Raw genomic sequence first — 12,604 nt, forward strand, 5'->3', positions numbered from 1 at the left:
ACAAGGACGAAATAGAGTAATGAATTCTCCGACAAATGAGAATCTAATCATATTTCATTGACATTCAATAACTTTACTGTGAACAAATTACCCCGTGTAATCGTCCACAGAGCTATTATTTCAGGGGAAAAAAACTTATAGAAACTGGCGACATAAACACTTTGACAACAACAACATGTTCTTGAGACATTTTTTGATTATAAACTCAACTCATTGTTCTGTGAATCCTACATCGTTTGCAAGGCACAAATGAGACGTTAATATAACTCTATCCATTTGCCGAGATGGGTGTAACTTCAATAACACTTAAAGAACTGGACACCGTCCACCACAATGCAGTCACTTGAGTGTACCCTCTTCAACACCTGCAATATTCATTCCCTTCACCGCTAAGGCACAATTGCAGCAGAGTGCACCAACTATAAGTTGCACTGGAGTAAGTCATTCGGGCATTTTTGACAACCTTCAAAGCTCAACAGCTGTACTGACTATAAGGACAAGGTTGGAAGATGCAACGAAACGCCACCATTTTCAACTTATCCTCCAAGGCCCACAGCACCCTGAGTTGGAAAGGAATCAGTGAGAAACTCATTAGTGAAACGGTCTTGATGGGAAAAGTTGCATACTTCAGCCTTCCATCTTTAATCTTCCAATTTAAAGAAAAATGTTGATTTATGCCATGACCAGACTTGTGCTCAGTCCTTTAGCTGTTCCCTAAACTGGTGGTTGCTAAAGTTCTGCTATCATCCACAGCCTGTGCTCAACAGCTCAACAATAGAAAATATCTGAAAATCCTCTCAATCAACTGACTCCCGTCAAGATTAGAGTGGTGTTGGAGAAGCACAGCAGGTCCGGCAGCATCTGAGGAGGAGGAAAAATGGACAAAGGTTTCTGACAAAGGTTTCAGGAATGAGACTGGGAGCACATGGGATGGAGAGATAAATGGGAAGGGTGTGGGGCTGGGGAGAAGGTAGCTGAGAGTGCTGTAAGTGGATGCAGGCGGGGGGTGAACATGATATGTCGGAGAAGTAGGTGGAGTGGATAGGTGGGATTGAAGATGCACAGGTGGGACAAGTCAGGTGGACGGTGTTGAGCTGGAAGGTGAGAACTGGGGTAAGGTAGGGGGAGGGGAAATGAGGCAACGGGTGAAGTCCAAATTGATGCCATGAGGTTGAAGGGTCCAGAGGCAGATGATGAGGCTTTCTTCCTCCAGGCATCGGGTTGTGAGGCAGTGGCGATACAGGAGGCCCAGGACTTGCATGTCCTCAGGAGAGTGGGAGGGGGAGTTGAAATGTTGAGCCAAGGGGCACTGGGGTTGATTCTTGTGGGTATCCTGGAGATATTCTCTGAAGTGTTGTGTGAGAACACATCACCTCTCTCCAACTTAGAGGAGACCGCATCGGGCGGAACGTATACAAGAAATGGCATGTGTGAAAGTGCAGGAGAAACTTTGATGGATGTGGAAGCCTCCATTAGAGCCTTGGACAGAAGTGAGGAGGTAGATGTGGGTGCAGGTTTTGTAATTCCTGCAGTGACAGGGATATTTATATTTCCCTCCCCACCCCTATCCACTTTTCACAAAGACTCTTTCCTCCACGACTACCTAGTCAAGACCACGCCCTCCAAAAACCCACCCTCCCCTCACGGCACCTTCCCCTGCCACCACAGGAATTGCAAAACCTGCACCCACATCTTCCCTCTTACATCCTTGCAAGGCTCCAATGAGCCTTCCACATCCATCAAATGTCCGTGTGCACTTCCACACATGTCGTTTATTGCATCTGTTGCTCGCGATGTGGTCTCCTCTACATTGGGGCCAACAGACACATTCTCGGAGAGCGCTTCAGAGAACATTTCCAGGGAACCCGCAACATTCAACTCCAACGTCCCATGACCAAAAACATCACTTACCACGTCACACGACTCTCCCAAGGACATGCAGTTCCTGGGTCTCCTCCACCGCCATTCCCTCACCACCAGACGCCAGATCTTCCACCTCGTGACCCTCAACCCCAGGGCATCAACGTGGTCTTCACCAGTTTTCTCATCTCTCCACGGTCACATTATCCGAGTTCCAACTTTCTAACTTGCCACCATCCTACTGACCTCTCCCACTTGTCTATCATCCTTTCCACCTATCCGCTCCACCCTCTTCCCTGTCCTATCACCTTTCACCCCATCTCTATCCACCTCTTGCACTCTCAGCTAAATTCTTCCCAGACCCAGTCCTCCCGTTTATCTCTCCACCCACGAGGCTCCCACCTTTTTTCCTGATGAAGGGCGTTTGCCGAAACGTTATTTTTATCTGCAACTCAGATGCTGCCTGACCTGCTGTGCTTCTTCAGCAGCACTCTAATCTTGATTCTGATTTCCAGCACCTGCAGTACGCACTTCCGTCCATCTGATTCCCCTGTCTATTGATCTTGAATAGGCCGTTGCTAAAGTTCCAGCATCGTTTCCCTGCTCTTATATTCCCAGCTGCGGTCAAGAACAGAAAGTATCTCCAACCCCTCTAGACCACTTGATCCCTTGTCCAATCACCTTCAAATATTCGTGAATGTCTACTCCAATTTCTCTTTTATTACTTTAAACCACTCAGTATTCACACTTTTATCATTGATCCTCCCCAAATTCATTATCACCCACTTCACTGGATTGAATTCCTTTCAGCACATTTTCTTGCCAATTGTTTCCGATCTCCCTGCAGTCGATGGCTTTCTTCCTCATGGCTAACGAGATGAATAATTGTTACCTGATTTGCAAACAGCTAAATGATGGCCACGACAAATAATTAAAAATCGTTGACCTGGATGAGAAAACAATAGAACTCATAGAAGTTTGCAAAGGGGAGCAGAATTGGAGACTCTAAATAAGGTGATCTAAGGTTCCAGAAGGATCTTAATCCATTGCGTCTTTGGGCTGAAAAATGTCACATGAAGTTCAATCTGGATAAATGGAAGGTATTGCATTTTGCTACATCAAATATTAGTAGGGCTTATACAATTACTGACCGGGCATTGCAGCGTGTTGTGGAACACAGAGGCCAGGAATGTAAGTATATAATTCATTTTAATTTGCTTCATATATAGACAGAATGGTTTAAAAAATGTCATCTTGCCTTCGTTGCTCCGTCCGTTGAGCGTAGGAGTTGGTACGTTATGTTAAAGTTGAACATGACATTGGGTGATGCGTCTTCTCAATACTGTGTCCAGTTCATGTCGCCCAGTAATAGCAAGGAAATCATTCAGCTGGAGTAGGTTTAGAACAGGTATGCCAGCGCACGGCTCGTGGGGAAGGTTTGTGTTCTTACGAAAGGCTGGATAGGCTGAGACTACTTTCACTCGAGCACTGGAGTTTGAAAGGCGACCTGATAGAAATGTATAAATTATTGAGAGTTCAGCTAGAATTAACTGTAACTGTTTTTTTTCTCCAAGGAGGGGGCACTTCAAGACGAGAGGGCAAATGTTTGAAGTGAAAAGAGGGATTTAAAATAAAAAAAGAGGCTTTTTAAAACAGAGGATGGTTTATGTTTGCAATTCACTTCCTGAGGCAGTGATGAATGAAAGTACATTTACAATATTTACAGGATATTTGGATCGATAAATGAGTTGGAAAGTATCAGTGTGATTAATAAAAGCTATTTATTCATGTCTAGTTCGTTATTCATTGCCCACAGGGAAGATCAGAATCAACTATGATATTATGGATCTGGAGTTACATACCAGCCAGAGCAGATAGGTATGGCAGTTTCGTTCCATATCAGGCATTAATGAATCAGATCTACAACAACTGATTCAACATCATCAATGGACTCTAGAGATTTATTTAAATAAAATTCCAGCATCTGCCATGTCAGGGTTTGAACCCATGTTCACAGAATTATATCTAGACATTCGTATTAACAATGCAGTAATAATATCACAAGGGCATTATTAAACATCAGCAGTTACAAAAGCTATCAGATGCGACTCGTTTAGTTTGTCATAATGTTCAGTATGAGCTGGTAGGAGTGAAAGGCCTATTTTCATGCTGTTTGAGTCTAGGACTTTGACGCTATGAAACTGGCAGCTGGTTTGGATTAACAGCAGCGTTGACAGTTTAGCTGATCTCCTTCTGGGATATGTAACCTTGCTGGTAAATCTCGAGGTTCTTCTGCTCATTGAGCCCGTCCCACACACGGGTTGTTGAATAGCCTGTCCCCAGTTTGACAGAGTAGATGAGTTTCCACTTCAGCAGGTAACTGAATCCCGCATTACGCTGGTTTCTCTGTGTCCTTGTATCTTCCCAGGATGAACGATTGGTTCAAATAAAATCCACGCAGACGCAAGTCCCGTGGTCCATGTTGTGAACGTGTTTTTATGCTTCCTGATATACCCATAGGGTGTGGATTGTCGCTGGTCAGGACAACATATGTTGTTCTTTCTGATTCGCTGCTGACTCGCTGCACGAGAGACATGGATTCGATCCCAGTCTCGTGTGACTGTGTGCAGTTTGCACATTCTCTCTTTGATTGTGTGAGTTTCCTCCCACAGTCTGAAGGTGTGCGGCTTACTGGCATCAGCCATGGGAAATGAAGGGGAACGGAATAGATATGGAGTGTGGGTCTGCAAGGATGTGCGTCGGAGGGATGGTATCGACTGGAAGGGCCGAATGGCCTGCTTTCCCACACGGTCGTCATTCTCGGATTAAGGGTCAGCTATGTTGTTCAGGTCCTGGAGTCACAAGTAGGCAGGATTGGGTAAAGATGGTAGCATCCCCTGCAGAAGGGACATGCATGATTGGGATTGCAGGAAATTAAAGGCATGTTCTCTGTTCCTGAGGACAAGCTTCCATTCCAGGTTTTATTCGTCAAACTTTAACATTACCAGTTCCGTGTGTGAGTCCCCAAGGATGACTCGTTTATTATATAACCACAACACTACCTTCTCCAGGTTATAGTATTTACTGGGAACCAGAAGCTGATTCTGAGTTGATGCGAACAAAAGCAGATGCCAATATCAAAAACACTGACCCAAACAGGAAAATTAAATTTCGAACCTTGCCACCTCAAAGTTAAAGTCTCAACACGCTTTAGATGCGCCAATCGGCTGTCTCAGCAACATGTACTGTTTATGGTCATAATATTAGAAATGGGGGCAAGTATTCCCTTCCGCCCCGCTTTTGACCAGGAGCTGTCCCAACCTCGGAAATACACGCGCCTCTCTCCCGTCATTCCATCCCAGTTTACAATTGGATCTTCGTGAATGATTCAAAGTGAAAGTGTGTATGTTTGATTGTGCAATGCCTCAGTCAAATGGGACGAGGGACGGAAAAGAGAGTTAGGGAGAGTGCGAGGGAGAAACATCTTGGAGAAATTTTGGGTTTAAATCCTGATACATGAAACGCAGAAACATCAGAGAACAAAATTCGATGAAAAACAGATCATCACCTCAGAAAATATTATCATGTAAAAATTATTAATTTCTGACCGTGTTTCACCAAAAGTAAAACTTTGAATGAACTGACCGCCATGATGTCGATTCGAGCCGAGGTCGCTGCAATCACAACGCAGAATATGAACTACAGTTTCTCTGATTTCGGGTGTGGAACTGGGATGATGTGTGATTGCCTGCAGCAGTTGGTACTGCCTTATGTGGGCACAGCGATGAAGTAGCCGATGTTCAACGAGAATACTTTTGAAGCATACGTTTCAACAATGTTCTGCACTCTCCCAAGAGTTTGGAGCGTTTCATTAATCCCATTCTCCAGTACTCTCATTCATGGAACCTCCACAGTCTCTGGGGATGCTTAAGTTAAAGATTCGGTTCATTCTGCATTCCCACATGCCTGTCGCCAAGTCCTGATATTGTACATTCTTCCTGACATTCCCTCTGCTACCATACTGGTTGTAGTTTACAAGTGTGGCCTGTGGAATGCTGTAACAGTTTAGTAGTTCATTTTCTGCGTTGTGATTGCAGCGATCTCGGCTCGAATCGACATCATGGCGGTCAGAATAAAGAGTTCTTGGCTAATTGTTATATTCTTGGAAGTGTAAATGTGCAGAGCGATCTCGGTGCCCATGTACCTCAAATTCGGAAAGTTACCAGCCACGCTGACAGGTTTGTTTGCAAGGAGTACGGTGTGTTAGTTTTTCTTAGGAGAGTGATTCAGTTTCAGAGTGAAATTATCACTTTGCAGCTCCAGAAATTAACTGGTGTGGCCGCAATCGTAGAGTTGCGTGCATTTCTGGTCGCCACATTATACGATGAATGTAAAAGCATTGTAAAGGGTGCAGAGGACATTTTCTAGGATGTTGCCTTCTATGGAGAGATGGTCTTAAGAGGAAAGGTTGAGGGACTTGAGGCGGTTTTTGATAGCGACAAGAAGTTTGAGGGGTTAATTGAGAGAGACATAGAAGATGATCAGAGGTTGCCATAAGGTGGACAGTGAAGGCATTTTTCTTCAAATGATAATTTTGGCACAAGGGCACATCGATGTAGTGATAGTTACCGAGGTAGGTTCCTTTATCAGTGAGTAGTAAGGGTGCTGAACGCCTTGCCTTCAACACTCGTCGACTCAACAACTTTCAGGGCAATGAAATGGTCATTGTATAAACTTGCGGATTATGATGGTGAAATACTAGTCAGATTGGTATCACAGGTCGATGCAACGTTAGGGCCAAAATGAACTTTATTGCGGTGTAATATTCAGTGTTTGAACTGTTCTTCAGCTTGAAGTTGCAAACATCTCTGGTCACTATCAGTAAAACCAATACCTGGCGAGAACCGAATGTGCAACTTTGGCACCTTACGCACTTCCAGTCTGTTGTGCAATTACATCAAACTGACGAATTGCACCACTGGAGCTGCCGTGTCCTGATGACCAATGGCTACTGATCTTACCACTGGGCCCCTCAAACCAATTACTCCTTTTTTGCTGAAGATCTGAAATGAAACACAGCGCAGAGGAGGTTATACTGATCATGGATCATCGATTATGGAGCATCAGGTTCAGGAAAATGAATAGTAAAATGTGGTGAAAATAGGCAGAATTGAATTCTGTGTTCGTTTACCGTGGCTTCCTGCGTTGATCACAGGTAATGTTATGTCGCTACTGTACTGGGATTGTCCTTCTATCGGTATCAATTCGTCAGAGAATTCGATTCACTGGTACTTCACTAGCATCCTTTGGAATGTTCATACGGCACAATGACCCACACTGTACACAACGTCAACAATCTTCTGCATTACTACATCCAAGGGCACGTGGCATGTTTTCTTTTATAAATAGTGAAAAATTAATCATGTTATGCAAGGGCAAATTGAATTTTAGTTTAATTAGTAAAGTCGCAAGAATCCAGAGTAAGTTTCAAAATGTCAGAAATTCACGTTCATTACCTTAGCCAGAATTGTAGCCCAGCAAGAGGGAAGTCTGTCCCTCAATCCCCAGCATCCATGCAATCGCTTGCTCCATGTGTCCACTTGGAAACCTATATGAAGGGATGTTCAGTCTGACAGAGAACTTGTGAGAATCCTCCACTGTCTGACCTAAAGCTGAAACAGGAGCTATCTATTTCAACTTGGAGGGTAGCGAAGTGGAGGTGAGACAGAAAATATTAATTGGTGTAGATTCACATTGTTCTCATTGTGATTGTTTAAAAACCTGGGAGAGAAAAGACTCAAGCAGAAAGGAGCAGAAGTAGGCCATTCTTAACACCGCTCCTGTCCCGTCACGGCATTCTGTACCATCATAGCTCACACAGCACTTTTATGTCTTTTTCCAGCGTATCCATATCATCGTGTTGCCAAGTAGCTCACACATATTTATCTATCTCTACCATAAATAAACATCAAAGTTATTCATCGCTGTGAGGAAAATGTTGCATTTCGAGACAGTTGGGTTTCTGCATGAATGTTATAGGTTTTGCAGATGAGCAGCCGAGTCTGGACTGAACACCTTTCAAACCATAAACTAAAACTCGACTCTGATGACAGTTGCATCCACAACTTTTGAAAGGCAGTCTTAAGAAAGACTTAGAAATTCAACGCGCTTTCCATTGCACCACAGAGTCGCGGCCTCACCCAGTTTTCACCACAAAAGTTTGCCTTAGAACGATTTCGTTCGGGACACCCATCTCACGTCTGTCTGACCTCGTCACACTTTCCAGTATCTGGTCCTTATGCACGTGTGCTCTCGAACTTTAAGTTTTCGGCTACATACTGCTGAAATGTCCTCATAACACGTAGCATTACCACACGTTCAAATAAGAAATTCCAGATGAATAACACTCTATGGGTGAAAGCATTCTTCCTAAATATCCTCTAAACCGCTATTCTCCTGCTTTTCATCTATGTCAATGGTTATTATTCCTTCCCGAAAAGCCTTAATCCTGTCATACATACCTATCCTCTTAATAATATGTGCATGTTAATCAGTTACTCACTCAGCCTTCTCTGTGCTTAGTTACACAGCCCCGGCTTAGTTCATCTACCTTCACAATGGGAATGGTCCAGCCTTTGGCATTATTTTCATCTCCTGTGAACTTCTCCTCCTGAAATCAGACGGTTCCTGCAGTCTTGGGATTACAACGGAAAAAGAAATGCACTTTGAAGAAATGCCAAAATGTCTGAACAAAATCAGCAGCTCTTGTCCATCAATGATGAGAAAGGACAGTGAACGCTTCAAGTCCAATGATTCGTGTTCGGAACTGATGGGGTGTATGGGTGGGTGAAAAATGTGGAAGAGGGTGGACAGGATCCAAAATGAGTGAACTCGAAGTTGGGACCTGAAATCTGCATGGTCTTTCAGTAGAAAATGAGTTGCCCGATCTTCCAGCTTGCGCTGTGCCTTGAAGAAGAACTGCAGCAGACCAGAGACTGGTATGATGGCTTGGGTACACAATGCAATCTTAAAGTGGCAGGACACTGGAAGACTGGGGTAATTTTTGTTAATTCTGGACATAACTTAAGTGATCTCAGCTTTGTCATCGACTCTGTTTTCTTCTCTCCATTGTAGAGAGATCACATTCTCAGCAGGAAGTACAGTTTTCTGGATTGAATGAAGTGCAGACAAATCACGGGAAGATGTGTCTGGAAGTTTCCACAATGAGGAGAGACATCGGAAAACAGCAGGAAATGTATCTTACAACATAGAACGTTACAGTGCAGTCCAGGCACTTCGGCCCTCGCTGTTGCATCGACCTGTGAAAATAATGTGATGTCCATTGCAATGGAAAATTATCATTTCTTTTGAAACCAATAATTGGACAGAGAAACAAAAAAAGTAAGGGCCTGACTTTGCAGAGGGCAAGTGTTGCAGACAGAAAGAAAATCTATGTATATTTAAACCGAACTTATAGCAGACTTACAAGGCCAGCAAACTGCCATATCAACAGCCAAGGAATTAGAAAAAAAAACAACTCCTTATCTGGAAAGGAACTCGAATGTTTCAGGCCAGTGACATTGAATTATTGATAAGAAGAAGCGAATTGAATTTTAAAGGGAATATGTAAAAGCTATCAGGCGCCCATTACATGAGGCGTCTTGCCAATGTATTACCTGGGACACGGGAAACCTGAATTTGATGGAACTCCACGCGCTACATGCTGAAAACTTTCGGGCCCAAGAGAAGGAAAAATGGAAATTAAAGATGGAAAAGTACACACTTAAAGCTCAGCTTACTATGATGCAAATGGTCACCCAGCCATTGGAAGAAGGTGCTGCGTGAAAAGAAGGGCTGGCATAAGTAAATCTGGAGGGTGCTTTGTTTGCAGAGCAATGGACCACTGAGTGAGGCAGTGCACGCCCAGACAGCCTCAATCGGCCCTGGAGGCTGGGCAGCAGGGTGACTAATGGAGGAAGGCTGAGGTGGAGGTGGGCAGCCCCAAGGTTACAGGTAAACCTCTTTGCTTTCGGCTTGGCAACGAATACTCGCTTATGCTCATCTCTACTACTAACCTTATGGGCACTGAAACATGTCCCACCTCTATACTGAGCACTGAGTTTGCGAAACGTGAACTATATTTTCAGTACAACGATGATGCATATAAGTCAATGCTTACATCTATGTTATATGTGGAAGGTGAACCACTTACTTTTTTGGAAGATACAAGGGCAACATATTCAGTTCATAAATCAAGGCAGTTCAGAGAGTCGGCGCAAATAAAGATGAAAGGAAGCTTCCTGAACCTAATGGGCGCATCAGGAGCCGTGACACGAGAGAGATTTACCGCACCCCTATTGTGCGAAACCAGTAATGGGGAAACAATCCAATTCTCATTTCTGTTATCGGAATTCTGTACTTTAAATCTGATGTGTCGGGATCTCATAGTGAGACTGGGGTCCGATTTGCGCAGGACCCCGACGGGCTTTCAGGTAATACAAAAAGAAGATTTAACAGTACAGGCTGGAAAAAATGAATCACGACCCCTGATGCATGTCAGAGAGCGATAGGTTCCGTGAGCGATTCACTCACCCAGGAAGTAAGTAGCCATGTTAATCCCATTAACACCGATTTTCTTGCTGGAGATATGCTGCACAGCACAGCAAAAATACACCGCGATGGTCCTGTCAAATCATAAGACAAGGATTGGTTCAGGAGATTGGTTCAACCAGATCAGTTGTTATTGTGCGAATTTTATTGGAATGATCACAGATGTGCTGTCATTTTAAACTTTTTTAAGGATCTGTGATGGTAAATAGACCCTGTTTTTTTTTTATGTGGAAGGCTCTTTTCCTCACGGATAATTGGCGAAGGCATCCAAAGACAGGTGTCAGAATTTGGGACCATGGGTACGACAGGCACAAAAAGCGAAAGATTGTATCTTCAGTGTCGGTGTGGGTGTCTGCTTCAATGCAGTTATAAGGACGTATAGGAAGAAACTAAATTGGCTAACTCAGGCAGACAGGGCAGTCCAGGTAATCCTCGGCAGGAGTGTCCTCTGGCGTTTACCTATGGTAGATGTCTCGGACCCAAGATTAAGAAGGGTCCCAACTGATTTCAGGGCAAAAGGCAAACACGATGTGGGGCTCAAACGAATCCTTAAGAATAACCCCGAAGTCTGAGTATCGTCCTTGCAAAGCAAAAGAGCCGTTAAAACCCGAGGCTGTGCAAGGAATTAATCCAGTCGTTGAATCTCTCTTATAGGCTGGAGTGATAATCCCCCGTGAATACTCACTGGTGAGAACACCCATTTTTTTCATTCAAAAAGGCAAACATTCCAGGTGAATCGGGGGAATGGAGGTTTGTTCATGCAGGTTATCAAGAACGCTATTGTTCCGCACACCCCAAATGTTCCCAACCCCTAGATTATATTGGCTGAAATTCCACCAGATGTAAATGGCTCTCTATTGTGGATTTTGCAAATGCCTTGTTTTGTGTACTGTTACACGCCGACAGTCAATTCTGGTTCACGTTTCCATTCAAAGGCAAATGGTATACTTTCACGTGACATTTTCAAGATTACTGTGAGACCCCACCATAATTAACGAAGCTCTACACAGGAGTCTGGAGACTCTTGTTTTAACCGGGGAGGGGTGGGGGGGTTGTGGTGGTCAGCGCTTCTGCAGTATGTAAACGAATGCTTAATCGCAGTATCAACAGAGAAACAATGTGAGAAAGGTAGGCTTGCGATGCTAGGCCATCTAGTCTCGCAAAACTACAACTTGTGGAACAACAGTTGAAGTTTTTAGGTCACTTAATATCTGAACAAAGAAAGGCCATTGGTCAAGACAGAGTTCAAGCAAACCAGCAAAATTCAAAGCCTCACATGAAGAAATAATCGTTATCCTTTTTGGTCATGTGATCCTACTTAGAATGTTTAACCTGCTTTACGCAAACCTTTAGGCACCTAAAAGTGACATAGTTCATGGTTCAGGTTTGCAGAGCTAGAGTCCGTTGCAGTGACCCCTGTGGCCTAGAGTGCCTTTGTTGAATTGAAATGGCACTCCAAACTACACCGACACTGGGATTCCAAATCCAAACAAGCCTTTTGTACAAACAGTGGATGAGAAGCGTGCCTGTATGACATTTGTGCTGATTCAGAATTATGTGTGGAAAATTGAGGCCAGTAGCTTATTTTTCACCTCAACTTAGATCCCGTAACGGCAGGATTGCACAAATGCCTCTGTGTCCTGCCTGCATTTGAAAAGGCTGTTGTAGCTTCCAGGGACATAGTCGGCTTTGTTTAATTTACCCGACTGGTCCCACATGCAGTATCCTTACTGCTTTCTGAGCAAAATACAACACATTTGTCGGCTGCACCTTGGCTCACATACAATGCTATGCTATTGGAGAAGCCTAACATGGCAATAAAGCGATGTAAGGTCCTTAATGCTGCTTGTCTTCTCCCCACAGAAGGAGACGATTGTGTCGCTGTAATTAATGACATTTGAAGCCCGAGACCAGACGTGTAGGATTCACCAATTTAGAATCTGGATACGGCGTTTTATTGTGGATAGGTCAGCATTCAGACGCAAAGAGATAGGCCAGTGTCTGGTATGTTGTAGCAACTACCCACGAGGTATTCAAAGCGGGATCACTTCCTTCTCATCTGTCAGCACAAGCAGCAGAGCTGATTGCCTGGATTGAGGCATGTAAATTGGCCCAAGGACTGCAGGAGCAAAAG

The sequence above is a fragment of the Chiloscyllium punctatum genome, chromosome 17, assembly GCF_047496795.1.
Source record: "Chiloscyllium punctatum isolate Juve2018m chromosome 17, sChiPun1.3, whole genome shotgun sequence".
Taxonomy (NCBI): Eukaryota; Metazoa; Chordata; class Chondrichthyes; order Orectolobiformes; family Hemiscylliidae; genus Chiloscyllium; species Chiloscyllium punctatum.